The 23,717-nt window shown below is 45.8% G+C and overlaps 1 long non-coding RNA gene across 1 annotated transcript in view; it reads right to left on the reverse strand.

The window, feature by feature from the left end:
- LOC124970590 (uncharacterized) overlaps nt 1-13,086 on the reverse strand; it is a 30,200-nt gene extending 17,114 nt beyond the window's left edge. Inside the window, exons 1-2 of the long non-coding RNA XR_007106156.1 lie at nt 13,012-13,086; nt 2,977-3,179 (exon numbers count right to left, since the gene is read on the reverse strand). This is a non-coding gene — a long non-coding RNA (uncharacterized LOC124970590). The remainder of the gene's footprint in view (nt 1-2,976; nt 3,180-13,011) is intronic.
- Nucleotides 13,087-23,717: the final 10,631 nt, after the last annotated feature.

Here is a 23,717-nt window from a genome sequence, read left to right on the forward strand (position 1 = left end):
TATTTTGGTACCCAAGGAAATCCAAGGAAAGCCCAGGAAGCCAGATTCTGGTGACTGGGTGGAACCCGCAATGAGGGATAGCATGTAGCAGTGACCCTGGGGGGAACTGGGAATGCAGAGGACAACACCCTTGAACTTGACCTCACCATTTCAAGGCCTCCTGGGCCTCTCTCAGTGCCAGTGGAGCACCTGTGAGCCACAGAGACTGCCTGTTTCTGACAGCACCCTAGGACGTTAAGAGTTCAGGCTCTGGAGTCAGAGCTGGATTCAAATCCTATACTTGCTCATAAAGTGGGACCTTGGGCGAGTAGCTTAATCTCTCCAACCCTAATTTTCTCCATCCCTTGAAACAGAGTAGAAGGTGTATTTACTGAAAAGTGGGTTCTGATTCTCAATCTCACACCCTGGATATAGAGATGAGTACAAGCAGGCACCCCACCAGCAGAGTCCACAGAACTCTGCACTAGTGAGGAAACTGACCAGGCAACAACCTAGAAATATGAGGAGATGGAGAAAATCACAATTCCTAGAGGGCCTTGTGCAAGGAAGTGAAGAGCAAGGGCCTGGAAGGATCACTTGAGTAAGCTGTATGGATAAAGAAAGTTCTGAGCAGTAACAGGCATCACTAAGCTGCCTGCTAAAGGGAGAACCTGTTTGCAAGTTTGTATCCTGAACTGATCTATTCAAGAAGATACAGCTGAGTAGGATGCAGGGGCCCATGTCTGTAACCCCGGCAACTCAGGAGGCTGAGGCAGGAGGATGGCAAGTTCAAGTCCAGGTAACAGCAAGACCCTGTCTCAAAATTTAAAAAAATAATTTTTTTTTTTTTTTAAAAGGGGGTTGAAGATGTAGGTCAGCAGTAGAGCACCACTGGATACAATCCCCAGTACTGGAAAAAAAAAAAAAAAAAAGACAGAGCTGAGGCTAAGACAGCATCCAGCAGCCCTCCCTCCTTTTGCCTCCATGATAAATATGTGCCAAAGAAATCTTTAAGGAGCATTTGTTTCATAACTTAAATCAGTGGAGAAAAGCTGGATTATTCTAAAGATCCCAATTCATTGGGACAATGGGGTGATCATCATCTGGGAAAAATTAAAGCTGAATCCCTACCTTACTCCTCACGCCAAATAAATTCCAGATGGATCAGAAACTTAAAACTAAAACCATAAAAGCATTAACATTAGGAAAAATGGATACGGTCCACTCTCCATATCCGTGGGTTCCGCATCCTTGGATTCAACCAACTGCAACTTGAAAGTGTTCAGGAAAAAAAATTTTAAGCTGTGTACATACTCAATATGTGCATTTTTCCCCTTGTCATTATGCCCTAAACAATACAGTATAACAACTATTTACATAGCATTTACATTGCATCAGGCATTATAAGTAATCTGGAGATGATTTAAAGTATATGGGAAGATATGGGTAAGTTAAATGCTAATTTTATATAAAAGATTTGAGCATCTCAGATATTGGTATTTCAGGAGGTCTTGGAATGAATCCTTCATGGATACTGAGGGACAACTATAACTGTATATAGAATTTTTTTCATTATATATATATATATATATATATATATATATATGTACATATATGTAATTTATGTAAAATGTCCCTGGAAGATGCACAAGACAGTGGTTGCCTCTGGAGAGGAGAGAGGGAGACAGGAATGGAAGCCACTTTTGTTTTTGTTTGATTACATTAACATGCACATGTATTACCTATTTTAAAAAATAAGTATTTTTATGGCCATTACACTCGGGTATGTCAGCCATGGTTCCCCCAAGGATAAGCTCAGTCCCTCAAGTCATAACCCAAACATGAAAGGGACCCCCAAAGTGGTTCAGTCCAGGAAATGAGCAGCTCCAGGTAGTCTGTTCTGACCTATTTGAGGACCCCATAGAGCATAGCTGCTCCAGGGTAGAGACAGCTCAAACTCTGTGAAGGCACTTTGAAAAACTATACAGGCAGAGAGAGACAGGGTGATATTGGGCAGGAGGCAGGGCCCATCTGGAGCCAGGAGCCAGCAACTTCTAGGGAAGAGTGAAGGATAAAATTCAGGGCCTTCTGCACTAATGGAGGTAGGCCCAAGACTCAAAAAGACTGGGGGCTGTAAACAGGGCCTGGTTTCAACCAAGGCAGGTCAGGAAGGTAAAGAGTCCCTTCTCAGGCAAGACCTGGGTTCAGTACCCCAGATGCACTAAGGTCCCTGTCACCCACCCCCATCTCTATCCAGAAGCTCCACCCAGCCTTCAGCCCAGGCCAGGCTGAGTCAAGGAATTCCAAAGAACAGACACCTCCTCCTCTGCCGTGCCCACCAAGCGAGCGGGTCTTTCCCGAGATGTTTAGTCAAATTGAACTCAGACATCTGTGCTCTGTAAACTCACCCATTCCTCCTTGTCTGGGCTTCCCCCTTAGTGTCTTAGTTAAGTGATCCTTCTGGAAAATTTCAACCCTTTTTTGGCAAAGTTAAGGAGAAAGGAATTTTTCCAAAACTTAGTCAAAGATGTTGGCTTAGCTGGATTTGGGGGAGGCAGGTTTTGGTGAAAAGAACCAGGGGACCACTGTTGTTAGGGGGCTTGTGGGGACTAAGCGAGGCTCCTAGGACATAACACAGACCCAGCATGGGTGTGGATACCAGCTCTGGCTTCTCCTGACCTGGGCCACCTTCCTGACCCAGAGGTCCTGGTTTGCTGTGTGGACCAGTTGTCCAGTCTTCAGTCATCCCTCGTCTCATCTCTCAGTCTCCTTTCATCCTAGCATAACCCACATAAAATGTAAGTATTCAAATGCGCAGGCGGAATGGAGTTGAGGGAGAGGAGTCAGCTGCTATGGGCCCCCAGTGTCTCCCCTCCCTCTCCCCACTGGCTGCTCCCACCCCTCTCAGGCTACAACAAAGAGGAAATCCATGGAGCCAAGGAACAATGGCCTCCATCTCTAGCTAAAACCACGGAGAGCGACTCCAAGGAGCCCCACCTGGACCATGGGGGCTTCTTGCCTCTTGGGGTCTTCAGCACCTGGCTCCAGCCATCCTGCTCAGACCCCATCTCAGATCCTGCATGGCCTCTGCTTTCTCCGTGTTGCCTCTTCCTCCCTCCGCATGTTGATTTTCTGCCAAACCATTTTTCTCCTGGCTCCCAACTTTTGTCGGGAAAGAGATGAAATCAGCACTTGGAGAGCTGGAAGGGGAAAAACAGCTGCTTTTAACAAAAATGGGATGGAAGGAGGGGGAGCAGAACAGCTGGATCTTAGTGGAAAAGCAAGAGTCTGGGGGAGGCGCACAGCTCACATGCCTGCAGGGGCCCAGCGGGCACCATGACAGAGGCTTCCTAATGGTGCCTTGAGCTGTTCTTCAGACCCAGACATATCTCATAGCCACGTTAACCCTCCATGGACCTTGCATTTTTTTCTTCCATTTCAGAGATATGGACACCAAAAAAAAAAAAAAAAAAAAAAAAAAAAATCTTTCTTTCCTCTTTGCTCTCCTACAAGAAAATTTATGCAGTATGTTTGGGACATAATAGAATATTGGGATCTGTGGCTTCAGGGCCACCAGGTAAAATTGTTCAGGTTGAGCAGACTCTGTGACACTGTGGCCATATGGATATGTGTGCCTCCGATAACAAATCTGATTTTTCAAGAGTTAGAGATTTAGATTTTTTTGTTGAAAAAAAAAATACTTGAGATTTAAATGTTGACAACTAATTCAGAAGTTTTAAAGCATTGAGCAGTCAGCATGGCTTGCAAAACACATCTGTGGGTAGAATCAGGGCTGAGGGCCAGAGTTGGAAATTCCTGGTTTATGGGTGAGAGCTGACACGTGTATCCCAGCCTGGAGTGGACAATGTTCGCACTTTGCCCTATCCCTGGGGTCCCTTTTACCTTTTGTATGTCCCTGACCCCTTCCATCCCTGAAGTGCTTTTGCTTCCTGCATTGCATAGCTGAGTTTTTTCTTTGAAGGGCTTGTCTTGGACTACTGGAGTCACCTTGCTTGGAGGGACAATGAGCCCAAGGTGCCCAGAAATTTATATCCTCCTAGCCTAAAACCTTTGGCCAGTGACTAATAGGTAAGAGTCTAAAAGTCCAGCTTCTTTGCCTAGGGTCAGGATAACTCTGAGGTGTCTCTCAAACTCCAGATCTCTCCCTTTGGAATCTGTCCCTCTGTGGGACTTGACCTGAGATCATCCTTAGCATGACTTCTTCGCTACCCTGACCTGCTTCCTTTACCCCCTTTCCAGTTTCCCCTGGGAGCACCTCCTTAATAAATCAGTGGTATGAGAGTCTTTGTTCCAGGATCTATTCTGGAACCCCCACATACAATTAGACCCAGCCAAGAACAGAGGATATCTCTCTGGGAGAGAAAGAACAATTCTGCCAAGGGCTAATACAGCCTCAGAGAACACTGCTGTCAGAGAATATTGTCTGAGAATCAGCTCGGGATGCCTGGTCTCCTCCTACAGACTCTTTGCTCTCCCAACCCACCTCTTCCTCTGCATGGCCATCAACCTCCATCTAGACTTGGGGTTGCTCTCAAATGTCTTTCCACCCTTCCTCTACTACTTGGCAGACACAAATATGTTGTATGTCTGACCTTGCCCCAGCCCCAGGGTCCTGACTGTATGTCAGTCTCAGTAAGTTCTAGCCCCTCTGCCATAGTGGGTGGTACAAATAACCCAGACCAAAATCATTTAGTAAGTGAAATTCCCACAGAATGCCACAGGGAATGGTCCAAAGGTGACCCAATTATCCTGAAACTAGAAACACTATATGGAGGATGCACATGCTTAAAATCTGGGGGAAACCACCTAAAAACAAAGTGGATATTCAGAACAGGTCAGAGGAAGAGAACTGACGGGAAAGGACACCACAGCCCAAATCAGGTTCCTGTTACTTACAATCAAAAGCATCCCAACACTTGCCAGGACTCACAGAGATATGGTGTGGTTTTAGGGAATGTATGGATCTCCCAAGACTGAGCAGAAGTACAGAGAAGGTAGGCATTGGTTCAGTAGGGCTGATGGATGCTAAGAGTGGGAAGCAGAGTGTGCCCAAACTGTTGGATGCTTCTACAAGAAAGCCAACTCTGCAGCTTTGCTTGATGAGCATCCTTTGCTTGATCCCTGAGGCTTCAGTCAGTCAGCCAACAAATAATGGTCGGGTGCTACTGTGTGTAATGTATTCACCACATACACCCAACATTTTAATCTGTTCTCAAAGACCTCACAATCTAGTTAGAAAGACCAAGTTGGCTACATAGGATGGGAGTAGAGATATGGGTCTGGAGTCAGGTGGACCTGGGTCCAGGTAGCTCCTAAGCCACTTTATAAGTTATGACCAAATCTCTCTGAGACAGAACTTCTTTATGCATAAAGTGAAAATAATCCCTTTACCTACACCATAAAGATAGGTTGACTGTTTTTAAAAATGATTTTTATAATTAATCAGGTTTTTAAAACATCAACTCACATAAAACTCAAAAGCATTAGACAATTTGCAAATGAAGTATTAATGGTAACTTCCTTAGACTTTTAAACAAACATATACATTAAGCACCTAGCATCATGCCTAATATGCAATTAGTATTTTTTAATGTCCCCTACTATATTAGAATTATCATTGCTGAAGGTGGGTGAGAAATGAAATGACACAAAATAGATTATTCCTTGAGCTTAGCCAGTGATACGGAAAATGAGGGAAATCTTTGTGGTTGGGGGTCTAGGAAAGTTTAGGAAGAGATTAACTTGAGCTTGTTTTGAAAGAGGAGCTAGGAGAGGAGTTGTTATTATCACAAAGGTCCTCACCTCTGATCAGGGATATACCAGTCACATGAGGAAGGAAGGAGTGATTGGGCAGGACCCCAATACCAACTGGAGCATCTATTCCAACATATGCCTTGCTGCAAGATCTTGATCCAAAAGTCTGATTTGAGGGACAAGAATCAGGGAAATGTCTCAGCTTCCACATTCATGTGTGTGATGGGAACAGACAGGCACTGGTATGTGCTGGGCTTCTAGAATGTGTGAAGCCCTGTGTTGAACATTTTCATAAATATTGTATCGGTTAGCTATCCTACAATAAAGCTGCATAACAAAATTTTTAAAAAGCAGCATATGACAGCATCTGCAGGTTAAGTGGAGTTTGGCTGATCTAAGCTGGGCTCAGATAAACCTGACTCCAGGCCACAAGATAAGTCCAAATATGCTTAGTATGTCCCCCATACTTCTAGAACCAGCAGCTGCTTAATAAATGATCTATCAAGAAAAACATGAGTGAAAGAACAAACCTAATAGCACAAGCCCACTCAAGCCTTTACTTTCATCATGTCTGCCAACTTCTATTGGCCATGGCAAGTCACACAGTTAAGAATACAAGCAAGCAGTATGGGAATGGCATGAATATATAATACTAATGCTGCCATGGGGAAGTGAAAATAGGGACTAATAATTCTATCTTCAATATCTGCTATTTTATTCAACCACACAAACAGGCAGCACTATTGGCCTGAATGTAGAAGTGAAGAACCCAGACTTGGAAACTACCCAGCTACATTTTTTTAAAATGATTTCACAATGACTATATCCACAATAACTTAAAATGTCTCAGCCACAGAGCTCCCAACACTAGGATTTTCTGCTACTCCAAGCAGCCTTTTAAGAGAATTCATGATTTAAATCAGAAAACCATCTGTGGGCAAACGTAACCCATGAAACTAAGATCTCCCCAAAGCAGACCCAGACAGACAGATTCAAGGACAAGTAGATGACTTAGGAGGTGATCTCAGGAAACATCATAGAAAAGTGGGAAGAGGAACAAGGAAGAGAAGGAAGCCACTAATGGGTAATTTATGAAGTTGGTCAATTCTATGGGAAACTGTTCACACAAGAGTAGGCATCATATTAGTCAGTTTTGTGTAACCCAAATACCTTACAAGAATGAGTTGGAGGAGGAAAAGTTTATTTGGGGGCTCACAGTTTTAGAGGTTTAGTCCATGTTTGAGCAACTCCATTGCTCTGGGCCTGAGGTGAGGTAGAACATCATGGCGTGGCATAGGAAAGTTGCTCAGCTTATGGCAGCAGGGAAGCAGAGATCAAGAAAGAGGAGCCAGGGGCAAGATATAGTCCAAGGGCACGCCCCCCAGTGTCCTGCTTCCTTCAGTCACGCCCCACCTGCCAACAGTTACCACTCAGTATTCATTCAAATTATTAATCCATCAGATGAATTGATCCACTAATGAGGTTTCAGCCCTCATAATCCTCAAACATCTCACCTCTGAACTTTTCTGCATTGCCTAACACATGAACTTTTGGGGGCACATTAAAGATCTAAACCACAACAGATGACCAACAGAAAAGAATCACACAACTCAGAGTTTTCCCAACCAATGGTCTCAGGGGAGTTTTGCTTGTTTGTTTTATTTTTCTATAATTGTGTACTGAGTCCCAGCTCAAGAGTCTGATTTGTGATACTGGGTCAGCCCAAGCAAGGGAATTATTAAAGCCCATAAGTGGCAGGTGCAGAGGTGCATTCTTGTGATCCCAACTATCAGGAGGCTGAAGCAGGAGGATCACAAGTTTGAGATCAGTATCAGAAACTTAGACCCTGTCTCAAAGTAAAATAAAAAGAACTGAGAATATAGCACAAGGCCCTGGATTCAATCTTCATACTGTAAAAAAAGAAAGGAAGAAAGAAAGAGCAAGTTCCCCTAGTGACTTGTGTATATATTATAGTGTAGGAAGTCCCAGTCTAGTTGATTTCTCAGATCCCTCTGCAAGTTCAGCTGAGGATGGAAACCCTGAGAAAGTGGCCCTGCAGCTGGAGATAAATCACCCATTGGCTGGGCTACAGCTGGTGGTGGTTTGAGAAATGAGCTCTTTGGCCTTAACTCTGCTGTTCGTGCTCCCGTGACCATAACGGAGTTCGACCCACAGACTTTCTTTTTAGAAAGAAAGAAAAAAAATGTCAAGCATATTTTCCGAGGTTTAATTTCCTCCCAATGTCCTGAAGAAACCTTCCTAAAAGCTCATGCAGCCTCAATCCTCAACCCCAGTCTCTAGTAATAACATCAAAGACTTTGAAATTGAGACCCAGGGTAACTTAACTAAAGTAAATAAAATTCAGGGAAGGAGGGAAATTAAAAAGAGAATACTTCTCTAAGGAGCAAAATCTCCACCAAAAAGGCAAAAGAAGGAAAGTGACTAAAGGATTGGGGGGATGTGGAATCCAGGAGTTTAAAATTCAAGAAAAGAAAAGAAATACATTCGCTTTGCCAGCTTTAGCAAATAAAAATACAGGATGCCTAGTTCAATTTGAATTTCAGACAAACAACGAATAGGTTGTATTGTGCCCTATGCAATATTGCAGATATAACATATTAAATCAAGCAGGAGATAAAATATTATCCACTGCCTGTCTGAAATTCAAATTGAACTGGGCATTCTGAATTTTATCTGAGAACCCTAAAACGTACAGATTAAAATTGCCTTCACTAGTTAGAACACCCTTCATAGGTGTATTTGAATTCAAGTGGGTGACTCTGCTTCCCTGTGTCTCTAGTCTTACCTGGGTGTTCCTGGCCCAAATAAGTGTCTCTGGCAGTTTTGTTATTTGTAGTTCAAGTGGAAATGTCCAGAGAAAATGAGGGAAAAGGCCAATGAAAAGCAGAGGAGACAAAGAGGAAAGAGGGGCGGGGGGAGGGGGGCATGCCAGGAGGATGAGGGGTGCCTGCAACCCTCTGCCTGCTGTCCTGTGCAATCGGGCCACAGGAAGGGAACCTGAGGACAGAGTTGCCAGGTCTGAGAGAAGCTCCAGCCAGGGCGAAGAGTTCGCCTTTCCTTGGGTGAGCTAAGGATTTGGGGGAGGGTCTGCAGAAATCCGAAGAGCTGTCGTGTTCCAGCCCTGGAGCGATGCAAAGGGGGACTGGAGGCTTAACCCGCCCGTCCCCGACTCAGAAACACCCCTTCCCCATCTCCTCACCTTCCTCTGCCCTACATTTTTCTCCCTGAGCCATCTCTACCCACTCTTTTCTCTCCCCACCTCCTGTCCCTCCAAATAAGGAAGCAGAGGCAGTGGAGTGGTCAGGCGAGGATGCTGGATCTGGTCCCCGCCCCCAGGCTGAATCCAGCTGCCAGCAAGGCAGCTGGAGGAGGGAGGGGGCGCGCGACTGGAGCCGCAGGGCTGCCGGGCGGCGCGGAGCTTCGGCGGGCGTGTGCAGCTCGCTGGCCGCGGATGGCCCCGATGCAGCTTCCAAAGGACTCGGCGCAGCCGCCGGCCCCAGGGCTTTCGTGGCACCTCTAATTACAGCCACGTCAAGGTCAAGGTGAGAACAGCGTTTGCAAGGTTGCCAGGAACGTGCTTCTTTGCTGCTGGTGGCTATGGAAGGCGGAAGATGACGTGGCAGAGTAAGGAAGTGCCATATCCTCGGACCCAATCGTTCCACTCCTGGGAATTGACCCAAAGAAAATAATCCAGCCCAAAAAAGAGAGATGCCCGGAAATATTCACAGCAACATAAGAGAAAAGATTTAACAAACCTTGGTACATCAGTGTTATGGAATGTTCTTTTATTTCATCTAGCTTTTAAGGAACCACTTGGTGTCAGGCACCCTGCCAGTTCTTAGGGACACAAAGAAGGGTGTAATCAGGACTCTCCTCTAGAGGTTCACATGCAAAATGAGGAAGGTTAAAAGCATATACTCTAGAACCAGGTTGTGGTGGGTTTAAACACCTGTCTCCTCATTGTGGCAATTGCTGTTGAAGTTGCCAGCTATCCTTTTGTCTACTGCTATTACTGTAGGAAATGTGACAGGTGCCATAAGAAAAGGATCTATAAGTCATTAGGTGTACACAGAGGAGGTGCTATTGCCACAACAGAAGCACTTATGAGCTTGAAGTACAGGGAATGATATAATCAATGATACCTAGGGATGATACCAAAAGTCCCCAGAGGTGATAACTCAACTGGGTTTTGAAGGATGTGTAGAAGTTTTCTGGACAAGAAATGGAAAGGCATGGCAGATGGAAGCAAATATGTGACCCGGTGGGAGGAGGGAAGGGGCAGGGTGAATTCCAAGAGCTATTTCTAGTATCTTCTGAGGAAGAAACAGATAACCACTCTGCACAACTGTTCTCAGTTGCTGTGTGCCAAACCGGGCTCTACCCCTGGCGCCCCCTAGACCTTGGCTCTGCACTTCTGAGACCCTGCCAGGTTCAATTCTCCATCATGGCTGGGTCCCCATCTTTTGGGTGATGATCTCAATCCATGGATGCTTCCACCATCAAGAGGAAAGATTCTCAGATGCTACCTTTCTGATTCTTGGCACCTTTGCAAATTTGCCTACCTTTCCTAGCAACCTTCATGCTCCTCATATCAAGAGATATTGGGAAGAAAGAAGGATGAGCAATTGTTATGTCCATTGGCCCAAATCCAAGTGAAAAGAACCAGTCCTTAGAAGAAGGGGGCTGTGGTAGTGATATTAACCTTAATAGTCAACAAAAGCAAAAGCTTAATCTTTTCATCACGCACAATGTATACACCATCTCTATCAATTAGCCATTCGTATCCCCTAGTTTTCGATCATGCAGCTGAGTTATTTTGTTTCTGTTTTACAGTACTGGGGATGGAACCCAGAATCTTGTACATGTTAGGAAAGTACTCCTACCACTGAGCTATACCCCCAACCCAATGCAGCTGAGTTGAAGTGATAGGTTCCAGATCACCCAGCTAGTCATAGTGAATCTGAGATTCAAACCCAGAGCTGCCTCACTCCAGAGTCCTTTCCCTTATTCCTGGTCCATGCAACTAAAAGAGCAAAAAGAACCTAATTAGGGCTTGGCTCAAGAAAAGGAAGAAGGCAGGACTCATAATCTCTTCACTTGTGGGAGAGAGGAGTTGGCTGGTGAAGTCCTAACAAGCTCATAAGGAACCACAGCTGTGGACCACAGTGCCACAAGATGACTATCCTCTATGTACCAGATATTGCCATGCATGTCATTTCTGTCAGCTAGGGCCCTAGCTCAAAATCAAGACCATACCTTGCCTTTCAACCATGGAATTTAATACAGGGAATTTGTTTTGCAGCTTTGAATTGCCGAGGAGTCATGCTGAGGATGTTAAGGAGATCTAGAGTTCAGTGACAGCAGGCAATCATCACTACCACTACCAAGCCTGGGACAAGAAGGGACAAAGGGAGAAAGTAGGGTTACCAGAGCCTATGGTTCTGGAGCTACCAGCAGAGCTGGTACCACAGTAAAGATGCAGCCACTGTCTGAGACACCGCCGGAAGCAGAGAGGGACAGAGAGACACCTGACTTCTCTTGGCCTCCCACCCTTGAACCTTCTATTCACTTGACCAAACCTATCCAGAAGTCTGAGGGGAAGTAACTTTGGAAGTATCTCTCTCCACAACATGGAGCAGAAAGTGGAAAGGGGAAAACAAGGATCTGAGAGCAAACAGAAAAAAGACAGGCAAAATTTCTAACCTTGAAAACCATCCTTCAATTGTTATTTTTCTTCCATTGTAGAGAGGGGGAAACAGGATTGGGGATAGTTAGAGACCAGATCAACCAAGGTGAAGCAAATTTCAAATTGTTTGGAGACCTGACTTAAACCCAGGTCTGTGACTGTCTCTACAGCTCAGACCAACTTGGCCACCTTGGGTACCTTATGAACCATGACGAATTCAACAATGACAATAACAAGGCAGCATAGGACCCTTGAGGTTCCAAAGACTTGACTATGGGGCCAGAGAGCAAGAGCCTTGGGGTAAGATGGTGTCCATGTTTCCTTCTCCTCTGGTCCTAAGTCACAGCCATTGCTTGGAGAATTTATTAAGCTGTGGCCAGGACTCTAAGTCTAGGGACGAAAGGCAATTTTTATTTTCCTCTTTGTGTTCTTCCAGATTTTCTAGTTTGTTTTACAAGGGGCATGCACTGCTCTGCTCCTGAAAGGACAGATCATCTTTAGGCAGCACTAAACTTGTTGCAGTCCCTAAAGGAAGGTGCTGGCAGAAAGAAAAAAGATGGCGACTGGAGGGAAGGCTGGCCAGCACAGGTGGCTTGTCATGGTGCTGCCACTTCCTCCCATGGTGGGAGACAAAACCAGGTCCAACACGACTCCACGGTCTGAGCTATTCTTCACAAACACACTCACACATGTGGCATAAATGCACAGATGTGTACACACATGACACAAATGCATGCATACATGCATACACACATGCTCTCACAGTGGGCCCAGCCACAATGCACATACACACACATTTGCTCAAATGTGCATACACAAAATATACCTTTAAACACATTCAAATGCATATACTCACATCTACACACATGTACACATCACATATGTACACGAATACAACCATTATACACACTGCACAAATAGGCTTACTCTATTTCACTTTTAAAGTGGGACTTCGGGGCTGCAGCTATAGCTCAGTGGTAGAGCACTTGCCTAGACCATGTGAGGCACTGGGTTCGCGCCTCAGCACCACATAAAAATAAATAAATAAAGTAAAAGTATTGTGTCCTTCTACAACTAAAAAAAATTTTTTTAAAATAAAATAAAATGGGACTTAGGAGCTCGGAGTGTGGCTCAGTGGTACAGCACTTGCCTAAGCATGCACATGACCCGGCTTTGATCCCTAGATCCGCATAAACAAACGGATTTGTCATCTTTTTCCTAGCATAACCATCTCACATGGGGTTTGCTGACCTGCTCTGAGCAGCAGGGATGCCTCCCAGGAGCAGGGATGTCATCATGTTCTGGCCCCAGAACAGGCACCCATCTCATGGGTGGGTGCAGAGAGCACTTCCCTCACTAACCATGGGTGGGAGGCCCTGCCTGTCCTCTGGAGCACTGAGCAGCCCATCAGCCCCTGGTCGCTCAGCATCTAGAAGGGCTCTCAGAAGCCCCCTCTGAATCCACAGACTCTCACATAGCCCCTTATGTTAAGTTAAGGAGTTACTGTAGTTTACAGAGTTCCCAGAGAAAGCCTGTGAGGACGGACCCACCTGGGTTCACAGAGAGACTCTTGGAGGCAGAATGCTTGGGTCAGGTCCTTTTTCCTCTCTGCGCCTGGTTTCCTCCTCTGTAATGGAAAGGGTGGGGGCCTCTCAGCTCTGCTCAGAGCCTCATAACTGGTGCTGCAGATGGAACCTCCTGACCTTAACACGTAACTGGAAAAAAATTTGATTTGGAGGATGACATATTCCCAAAGTCCTTAGCCACCATTATTTATTGCCATGGCTCTCACAGTCACTGCCACTAATAAATAAATTCATAGCTTGCTCTACCAGAGAGCCCAAATGGCCCGGAGAAAGACTGGGGGGAAGGGGATACACACACACACACACACACACACACGTGCAGTCACCATACCATCCCCCACAGGTTAGCCACAGCCCAGTGGTTTACCAAAAACATCTGTCCCAAGTTTCTATATTGAGCAGCAGAGGGCCCAGGAAGGGAGTGGGACAGCTGGGAGTGAAGAGCCTGGTGGGCGGGGGAGGGGGGGTCTCAAACAGGAAGTGGGTGGCAGGCACCTTGCCTGCAGGTGCAGGGATAGGGTCACATGAATGGAGTGGGCAAGTCACAGGCCTGTGGCTTTCGAGCACCAAAGAGGGAGCCTGCTCAGGAAGGGTGGGCTGAGGTGCAGCTAGGTAACCTTCTAGAAGGGATGCCCCAGCAGATGAACTAAGGTATTTGCTTCTTTGGAGAAAGACCTTGTCAGTTACAACACAGAATGGGTGGGGACAAGAAATCAACTTGGAATAACAACTTGTTATTCCTTGGACAAGGAGAATGAATTCTCAATAGTCCAAGAAACAAGAAACGGGCCCAATCTCTGATGTCCCTACAGAGGTAGGTCTGCACTGATACAGGAAGCCTAGCAGTGCTGCCCTGATGAGAGAAGTCCTGGCTCAGGTTTCAGGTCCTACAGAGCTTCCCTCTGGCTCTTATGGATGGGCTATTCTCCTCTCTAGTGGGTAAGGAATTGATGAAGCCAAGATGACATGCCCAGTTAGACGATCCCATAACCTCTTCTAGAAGCTACTATGCAAGGCCCCATAGGTAGCACTGCTAGGCCTGAGGGTGGCCAAGGGCTGCTATGTGTAAGAGATGAAGCAGGTTTGGCCATATGTGTGCACTCAGGGTTACCTCAATGTGGGATGGAACTAGATGTGGGAGGGAAGGGAAAGGCAAAGGAGACGCCTCCCATCAGGGCCATCCAGGGATTTCTGTTTAGCTCAGCCATTTTATCAAGGGAAGCCAGGTAAAGTAAACCTATGCTACATCTAGTAAACAGAGGGGCTTAGTAATTGGTAAGATAGGGAAAGAGGATTGAGGGCAGGCTACTAGCAGCCTTTCTCTGCCTCATTTTTCCACTAAGTGCTCCAGAGTAGAGAGGGAAGCCCTATCCCAAGAAAGACACTGAGAACCCAGAATCACTATAGGATCATATGGTTTAAACTTAATGGCTTAAAATAACAACAGTTTACTATTACTCCCACACAGCTCTGAGTGATCTGAATGGTCCCGTTGATCTGGAATGGGCTCGACTTTCCTCAGCTGAACTCTCCCCATGCATCTAGAGACAGCCACCAGCTTGGATAGTACTAGCTGGTCCAGGATGGTCTGGGTTGGAATGGCTCCTTTTTGAGTTCTGTGTTCTCATCTTCCAGGAGTCCAGTCCAGGCTTGTCCATGTCCCAGCTGGGCAGGTTTCCAAGGATGCAGAAGGAAACATGCTGGGCCTCTTGAGTCACAAACTTGTTTCTACCACATTCTACTAGTCAAGTCACAGACAGGTATGGATTCAAGAGGTGACAAAATAGACTCCATTTCTTGAGGGAAAGAGCAGCAGCCATAATGTAAAGGGGTATGATACACAGAAGGGAATAAATATGGCCATTTTTGCTAGCAATTAACCACAGGAAGCATGAGCATTTGCCCTCTAGGACAGATTCAACTTGGAAGTTACCCTGGAAAAAGTTCCATGAAAATTCTTTTGCAAAGTCATGGTCATTTGGAAGTTACATGGCGAGAACACTCAGATACATATGTCCCTCGGATTATGAAGAGAATTAGTTCCAGGATACCCCACACATTCCAAAATCTTTATATAAAATGGTACAGTATTTGCATATAAACTACACATACCCTCCCATACACTTTAAACCATTTCTAGATTATTTATAACACCTAATGCAATGCAAATGCTATGTAAAAAGTTGTCATGGTTTATGGAACAGTAACAAGAAAAAATCTGTACATGTTTGGTACAGATGTAATTTCATTTTTGAATCCACTGTTGGTTGAATCCACAGATGTGCAACCCGTGGGTACAGACTGTCGACTGTACATTTAGATGTCTGACCATAGTAGATGCAGCAGTCAAAACCCCATCAAAACAACAGAACCGGGGTCAAGGAGTTCAACAGTTGATTAATACAATAAACTAGTTACAAAGACGATGGAAGAGCTGAAAACCTAAAGAGGAAGATTTAACGACCCAGGGATTAGAAACCACGAGAAACTACTACACTACTTCCCTAAGACTGAAGGACCAAAAGTAAGGACGGTATATTGAGGAGCTGGAACCAGTGAGGAGTCACAGCGACTGCCAGAGACATCACCTGCAGCTGAACCGGCTGGAGAACTACTCTGGCTTTTCCCTCCCTCCGAGCGCCAATCTCCTGCCAGTGCCTCCCATTGGCTGAGCCAACCAGGAAGCCGGCGTGCAAGGGAGCCTGGGAAATGTAGTCTGTAGAGCTCAGCCCCTGCAACCCAGCGTAGTGGGAGGGAGGGATCCAGGCGAACGGGAAATGACAGGCTCCCTGCCTCAGCTGGGCAGTGGGAATGAGAAGGTGTCCCACTCCTACCTGAAGGCAAGAGATTGCCACAACTGACGTCTTTGAGTCTTTAATTCTTACAGCAATGCAGGGGTGAGCAGCAAGGGAGAAGTTTCTGCCACCCTGTTCCCAGTAGGAGGGGAGGGCAGGAGAATGACTGTAGGTGAGAAATGACCGGTGGTCTGGGGAACACGGATGGCTGAATTCCCAACACTTGACCTTCCCGAAACAGGGGTTTCAAGTGGCCCCGCTAAAGCTGAGAACTTCTCATTAGCCTGTGATTGTGAACATCGAACATTGTGGGGAAATTACAATAGCAGCAGCTGCTGTTGGGTAAACATCTACTGTTTTAGACACCAAGCTTCAAGCTTTAGGTGGATTATTTCCTTTCACCCTTTTAAAAACCTTCTGAGATAAGCATCAAGGGCATTCTCTTAAGACTCAGAAAAAATTACAATAGAAAACAAGAAGTGTGGCCCAGGTGTCCACATATAACTGAATGTTACATGAATGCAAAGTCCCGAAACTGAAAAATGAGAACATCCTCAAAGGTCTGAGTATGTAGTGGGACTGCTTGGAGCCAAATGAGACCTTTGGATCAACATAATTTGCCATAAGTGGATTTAAAAAAAAAAAAAAACTTCCGTATATGTCCTATGTAATAGGTCATATAGCATCATTATATGTGTTTTCAATCAGTATATTTTAGAGGGAGAAATGGAAGATCAGAGAGGAGGAGAACCTGCCCAGGATCACACAGCTTGTCAATAAGATATACCTCTCAGTGGTGAAGTGACTAATGTTGGATATATATGTTCTGATGGTGTCCTAAGATCAAATGTCTGTGGGAGTCATTAGAGTGTGATGCCACCACTTCATGTCATACAATGGGTGCATTGTGATAGAACTGAGTTAGTGCACACCTCCAGTGATAGAGTTCACAGATTAATGTTAGAAGCCTATCTGTGACTTTCCCCTTTAAATCAGTAAAAATACCATATCATGAAGGGATTGTGGAGCTCTCTAGTCCAGCCCTATGCCATATGTAGATCCAGAGGGGTTGGGTGACTTGCCCAAGGTCACACAGCTGGATAAAGGGAAACCACACATCATTCCCAGGTGCAGCTGCAAATCTGTTTGTATCTGCTTCCTCTCTGCCTCTCTAGAATGCCTCTTTGCCACTACAGAGTTTCAAGAGTTCAAGTCTAGAGGGCAGAAGGGGGTGGGTTTGGTTTTTAAGCTCCTTCACAGGTTATAGGCAAGATTTTACTCTTGAACTGAAAGTAGGAATTTATTTAGTGTGATTGAAGACATGGTATCTCTCTCTTTGCCACCCCAATAATTAGGACCTTCTTGTCCCACTGAAAAATGAAATTATTATTCTACAGGACACAAAAGAAGAAAAATGAAAAAAAAACAGACGTGATTTGTGGGTTTCCTGTTCCTGTTTGGACATTTCCCAGAAAAGGCAACTAATTCTTCATTGATCCATAGGAAAAGGGAATCTCCTAGTCCTGTGATGTCATGGCACAGGCAAAGTCAAAGGCAAGGAGAGCTCAACTTAGCTCAGATCACAACCAGGCTCCTTGTCTCTTGTCTGACTCCTCCACCAGTAAGTCAATAAAGTCACTCTACTGGGTTCCTAGAGGCTATGTTTAGGGTGTGGTAAGACTCTACCATACTCATATACATGGACAGGGTGGGAGTAATAAAGCTGACACCTGGCATCATGGTGTCCGTGGTCCATGGTTGAGGGGCAACAGGGAACAAGGGGCAATCTCACCCCGAGACGAACAATGGACAACCCAGACAAAAACTAAGCACTTTCTGAATGCAACCATGGTGTATCAGTTAGCCTCTGCTGCATAACAAACCCAAAATTTAGAGGCTAGAACAACCACCCTTTATATAGCTCATGAGTCTTCACATGAGCAATTTGAGTTGGGCTCAGCTGGGTGAGGCTTTTGGTCCTGACAGGGTTCACTCCTACATCCTTGGCCTGCTGCTGGGTTTGCTGGGTCTGGCTGATCTCAGATGGCTCATCTGAGGTGGTGTGTCTCTGCTCCATGTGGTCTCTGGTCCTCAGCAGGATAGCCTGGTCTTTATACCTTATGGCTGGCAGGATCCCAAAACAAGAGCCCAAAACAGAAGTCACTCCCCTCATATTCCAATGGCTAAAACACATCATAAGGTCAGTCTTGATTGAAGGACTAGAAATGATCCCCAGCTCTTGATGGGAGAGACTACAAAGTCATATTGCCAAGAAGCATAAAAAACAGGGAGGAGAGAAGGAGTGTCACCATGTTTGCAAGTGATCTTTCCTGAGATCCATTCTAACTCTTCTAGGAACAAAGTAGGAGCTCCAGAAGAAGAAAAGGAAAAAAAGAAGTGGGATTAAACAGTCCGTCCAAGTAAGGTTTTGTGGCACTAGTGTACTGCACACCTACTATGTGCAAACCTTAAGCATCAGCAGTGGGCAGACCTCTGAGCAGTAGCTGGCCAGAGCCTCCTAGCACTGCCTCAGGAGAGCCAGTTGTTAGATATTCAGGAATTTCATGAGTCACTTGATAAACCATCATAGCTTGAAATTGACTACGGTGGGAATATTTACACCCTGGGACTTGGCAAGCACTGCAAAACAGGTGCTTCTTCTCCCAGAGAGCTGGTTCCCCAGCACACCACTGCCTGTAGGCCAGACAAACACTGTCTCCTCCAATCTAGTAAGACAGACAGACAAGGAAAGATTGCAATGCACCAATCAGACTTGATGACTTCAATATACCAAGTAAACTGAGAGCCTGAAAACTTCAAGGGCAAAGGAATTCATAGTTCCCAGGAGGTAGAGATTAGGGAGGGCATCGTGGAGACGGGGCTGTTTGTAGCTGGGCCTTGAAGGAAAAATAAGGATTGCCATGACCAGAGAGAGGTACAGCTGCAGCCTGAGGGAACAGTATAAAGTCAGAGGCATCTTCAGAGAGTCGTAGCCCACCTGGCAGGAGGGGCTCTGATTGCAGGTGTTTTATTTAGTATCAGTTTGACCTCAAGTGACAGAAAACCCCCAATAGCAGTGACTTAAATGAGTCAGCTGGGTTTTTTTGGGGGGTGTCTGTTTGATTGATTTGTTTTCCTAAAGGATTCAGGGCCCGTATCCATATGCTAACTAGGTCCAAGCCTGCTTGGCTTCAAGATCAAGCACATCCAGGGTGGTGTGGCCACAGACAGCAAGTCCAGTTTCATCCTCTCCCCATGAGCGATGCTGAAAAATAACTGGGCTACCACAGGCAAGGTGGCTCTGCCCACTACCCAGCCCTTCACATCACCCCTTACTCTAGAATCTCAGAGAACAGGTGCATGATCTTCTCTCTAAGGTGCAGCAGCCCCAAAGTTGACACCTAGCTCCCCAACTCACTGTGTGAGCTTGAACATATTGCTTAATCTTTGGCAATCTGGTTTCCCACACAGGGAAATGGAGCAAAGTAACTCACAGAATTCAGGGAACGGGCCTATGTAGAACTTGACTGTAGGTGGGCGATCAGGGAAATGGGGTGACGGAGTAATGTGTTTGGAGGAGGGGCACGCAAATGAGCAGGCATGTACATGGTAAGAGAGATTCTTTCCAGGCCCTGGCCAAAGCCCCTCTTGGCCTCCATTTGTCTGCTCTGAGAAGCAAGTCCTCTCTCTTTCCCAGGCTTCGGTGGACAGGATAGCTGTGGTGGAAAGGGGGCCCAGGGGGCCTAATCCTTGTGGAGTTTGGTTCTACGTGGGCAGCTGTGACCACTGAACCTTGACCCCTTCAGACCAGCATTGCTGACGTAGCCACGTCAAACACAGAGTCCGTGGAGGTGACTGCCCCAGCCCACAGCCTGCCCCCACTCATCCACAGCTCACACCCATAGTTGGGACAGGACAGTCACACCTGCCTGGAATGGGCCTCTTTGGGAATTGATGCCCTTCCCTCCAGAATCAAGGGGCAGTGCTGTCGGGTTGCAGATGGAGAGGGAGTGAGGACAGGAAGTTCACTGGGTCAGAGTTCCAAGCAAATATTTGGCAGATCAATGGTCAAGGTTGACCTTTAGTGTTCATCCCTGGGTCATCAGGAAGTGGCTTCCTGCCACTCTCGCCCACATCTCCCCTCCCTGCAGCCATCAAGGACAGGACTTTCCTGACTGGGGTCAGGGGCCCACTCGCCCTGGTAGCCCCTGGCCTAGAGCTGCCCATCTTGCTCTCCTAACCCCAGGTAGTCCTAGGTCGCAACATTTTCCTCCCCAGAGAAAGAATCAAGAAACCAGCCTCCATCTAGGGGAGTCTCTGGCTTTGTGAAGCCCCCTCCTGGTGAAAGACTACCTCCCTGGCTGTCTCCTCAACCACACTGGGCACACATCCCTGGCCCCCATCCAAGCTGATGAAGACATCTCTTTCCCAGGTTCCTGTGGCAGAGAGCCTTGGAGGGAGGAGGGGGGCTGGACCCCAGCTTCACTGTGTCTAGAAAGGGGACTTCCCCTTCTCAGAAAGCGGCCAGTGTTGTCGAGAGCCCAGAGCAAAGCAGCACCTCTCTAAGCACTTTGTTCCACTTGCCGGAGGGCTAAAAATACACTGGCACTGCCAAACGCCATCCTCTAGAGCCCAGGGGAGCTGGCAGTGGAGAATAGTTATCCTAGCACCTGGCACTATTAAAAGGAGCAGGCAGAATTAGCCAGGCTCCTAGGTGCCTCCTGCTCACTTTGTCCCCAGAGACACTGCATTCTGTCTATTCTTGCAGAGGCTTGGGCTTCCCTGCACCCTTGCCTCATCCTGCTTCTTCTCTCTTTCCCCAGGCTGGACCCCACTCACCCATGGGGTGTTCATGTGAATGTGCATTTACAGATGTCAAACGGCAGCTCTGCTGCAAAACACAGCGGGAGCTTCCAATTCCTCCAGCAAAGCCACAATTAGCAGCAAGGCTAAAAATGAACATCCCCGTAGTGAGCCATAACCCAGTGGCTTACATTCAAAAAATGGACATCGACACCCTCTTTCAATCAGTCTTTCCAGGACCCTGAGCCTCTTTGAGAGTCTGATGGAAACTATGATCCCAGAAAAAATGCTCCTAAGTCACATTCCAGCAATTTTAGGGAATTTGTGGATACCAGCAACCCCATCAAGGACAACACACCCCACCTTGGAAAACAGGTGCTGAACTAGACCCTGAGATGGAAAGATAAATAAGAAAGGGACTAGGACTGGGGGTGCATCTCAGTGGTAGAGCACTTGTGTAGCACGCATGAGGTCCTGAGTCCAATCCTCAGCACCCCAAAAATAAATATAAATAAGAGAGAGACTGTAATGCAGAAAACACACTGCATGTTCAAAGAGAGGTGAGGACCAGGGATTAGGGGTTGGGGAGGGTGGTTATATGGCATATAGGGAAAAGGGGGCATTCGGATGGGGTTTTGAAGGAGAAATAGAGAAAAGGTATGGTTGGAGACTGTGTGTACATAGAATTTGTGTTCACAGCAGGGCATGAAGAAGAAAACTCATTCGGAAGCAGGGACAATCTGAAGACTTGTAGAAGATATGAAGGGTGAGTGTGTTTTCTCTTGCTGAATAACAATCTAACACAAATGCAGATGCTGGAAATAACACACATGCACTATTTCATCTTTGGTGGGTCAGGGCCTGGGCACAACTGGCTGGGTTCCCTGCTCAGGAACTCTCCAGGATTAACAATGTATCAGCTGGGGCTATGATTTTGTCTGAGGCTTAACAAGAAGGAATCTTCTCCCAGGTTCATTCAGATTGTTTCCAGGATTCATTCCTCACCCCAGCTATTGACTAGAGGCTGCCTTCAGCTCCTAGGACCACCTGCGGCTCCCTGCCATGCCCTCTCCATGGGTAATTTACAACATGGCTGTTTATTTTCAAGTTGGCAGAATCTTTATAAAGTCTGCTAAGACAGATATATGATATAAAGAAGACAGAAATGCCATATTCTTGCTTCTTGCTGGAAGCAAGCCACAGATTTTACCCACTCTCAAGAGGAGGGGATCATCCGGAGGTAACACCAATATCATGGCGCTATCTTGGAATTCTGTCCCCCGCAGCAAGTCTTAGCTGAAAAAAGAGTTGGAGGGAGTTGCGACTGCCCTTGTGTTAAGTATGATTAGGAGTTTGAACAGTATCCTGTGGAAGACAGGAAACCACTGAAAGGGAATGGAGAGGGAAGGATGAGGATGAGGCAAAAGGTCAATAGGAAGGTAAGTGCCAGGGTTCAGGGTTCAGGGTTCAAGGATAACAGTCTGTGGTCATGGGATGCAGAAGAAAGGTTCAATATCTGACTGGCTGACCCGAATTTCCTTTTGGTCTCTACTCAAGTGTCACCTGATCAGTAAGGCTCTCCCCATCTACACAACATAAGAGAGTCACCCACTCCTCCTTCCACCCCTCACCGAACCTTATGCTCACAGCACTTACCATAATGTGCCCTACTATGTGTTTCTTTCTTTTTTAAATTTTATCGACTTATTGTCTTTGTCGCCTTGTAGAATGGAAGGATTTGTTCAGCTTACTGCTGTATCTCCAGCCTACAGAACAGTCCCTGGGATATAGAACATATTCAATGAATGTTTGCTAACTGCATCAATCAATCATCAATCAATGTGTTCTAAAGATGTCTAACAATAGACTTGCTAGGATTTCATACAAGAAAGATGCCTTGACAGCTTTAAAAAATATATATTAGAGCCGGGCACAGTGGCACATGCCTGTAATCTCGGTGACTCAGGAGGCTAGCAAGTTCCAGGCTAGCCTCAGCAACTTAGTGAGACTCTGTCTCAGAATAAAAATAAAAAGGGGTAGGAATGTGGCTCAGTAGCAAAGTCCCTCTGGGTTCAATCCCCAGAACAATCAGTCAATCTATATCAATCTCAATATATATGTGTGTTTATATATATATGCATGTGTGCGTGTATGTGTGTGGGTGTGTGTACTAGAGTACTTAGTAAGTGTACATATTTGGGGGGGTACAGCGAGACATTCCAATTCCTGTATATGAGGTATAAGGATAAGATAAGGGACACTGATATTTCCATCATCTCAAACATTTATCATTTCTCTGTGTTTGGAACACTCAAAATCCTCTTTACTGGCTAATTCGGAATATTCTTTTTTTTTTTTTTTTTTTCGGGGATCGAACTCAGGGCCTTGTGCTTGCAAGGCAAACACTCTACCAGCTGAGCTATCTTCCCAGCCCATAATTCGGAATATTCTGTTACCAAGCATAGTTATCCTACTGTGCTATAGAATATTAGAAGTTATTCCTCTTTTCAAGTGTGCCCCTGTGCCATTAACCATCTTCTCTTCATCCCTCTTCCCCCATGCCCTTCCCAAACTCTGATAACCACAACTCTAGTCCCTACTTTTTGGAGATTAATTTTTTTAGTTTCCACATATCAATGAGAACACATGGCATTTGCTTTTCTGTGCCTGATTCATTTCACTTAACAAAATGTTATCCAGTTCCATCCATGTTGCTGCAAATGATGGGATTTTGTTGCTTTTTATGGCTGAATAATGTTCCACTGTGTTTACATATCACATTTTCTTTATTCATTCATTATTAGTTGGCAGTGCCTCGGCTAATTCCACATCTTGACAATTGTGAATAGTGCTGCAATAAACACATGAGTGCACATGTCTCTTCCACATTCTTATTTCAATTTTCTTGGATACATACCCAAGAACTTGAACTTGTGATCCTCCTGCCTCAGCCTCCTGAGTCACTGGGATTATGGGTATACAGTAGTGAGATTGCTAGATCATAAAGGATTCCTATTTCTAGTTTTCAGAAGGTACTCCATCCTCTTTTTCTTAACAGTTATACTAATTTGC

Source organism: Sciurus carolinensis, chromosome 2 (genome assembly GCF_902686445.1).
Source record: "Sciurus carolinensis chromosome 2, mSciCar1.2, whole genome shotgun sequence".
Lineage (NCBI taxonomy): Eukaryota > Metazoa > Chordata > Mammalia > Rodentia > Sciuridae > Sciurus > Sciurus carolinensis.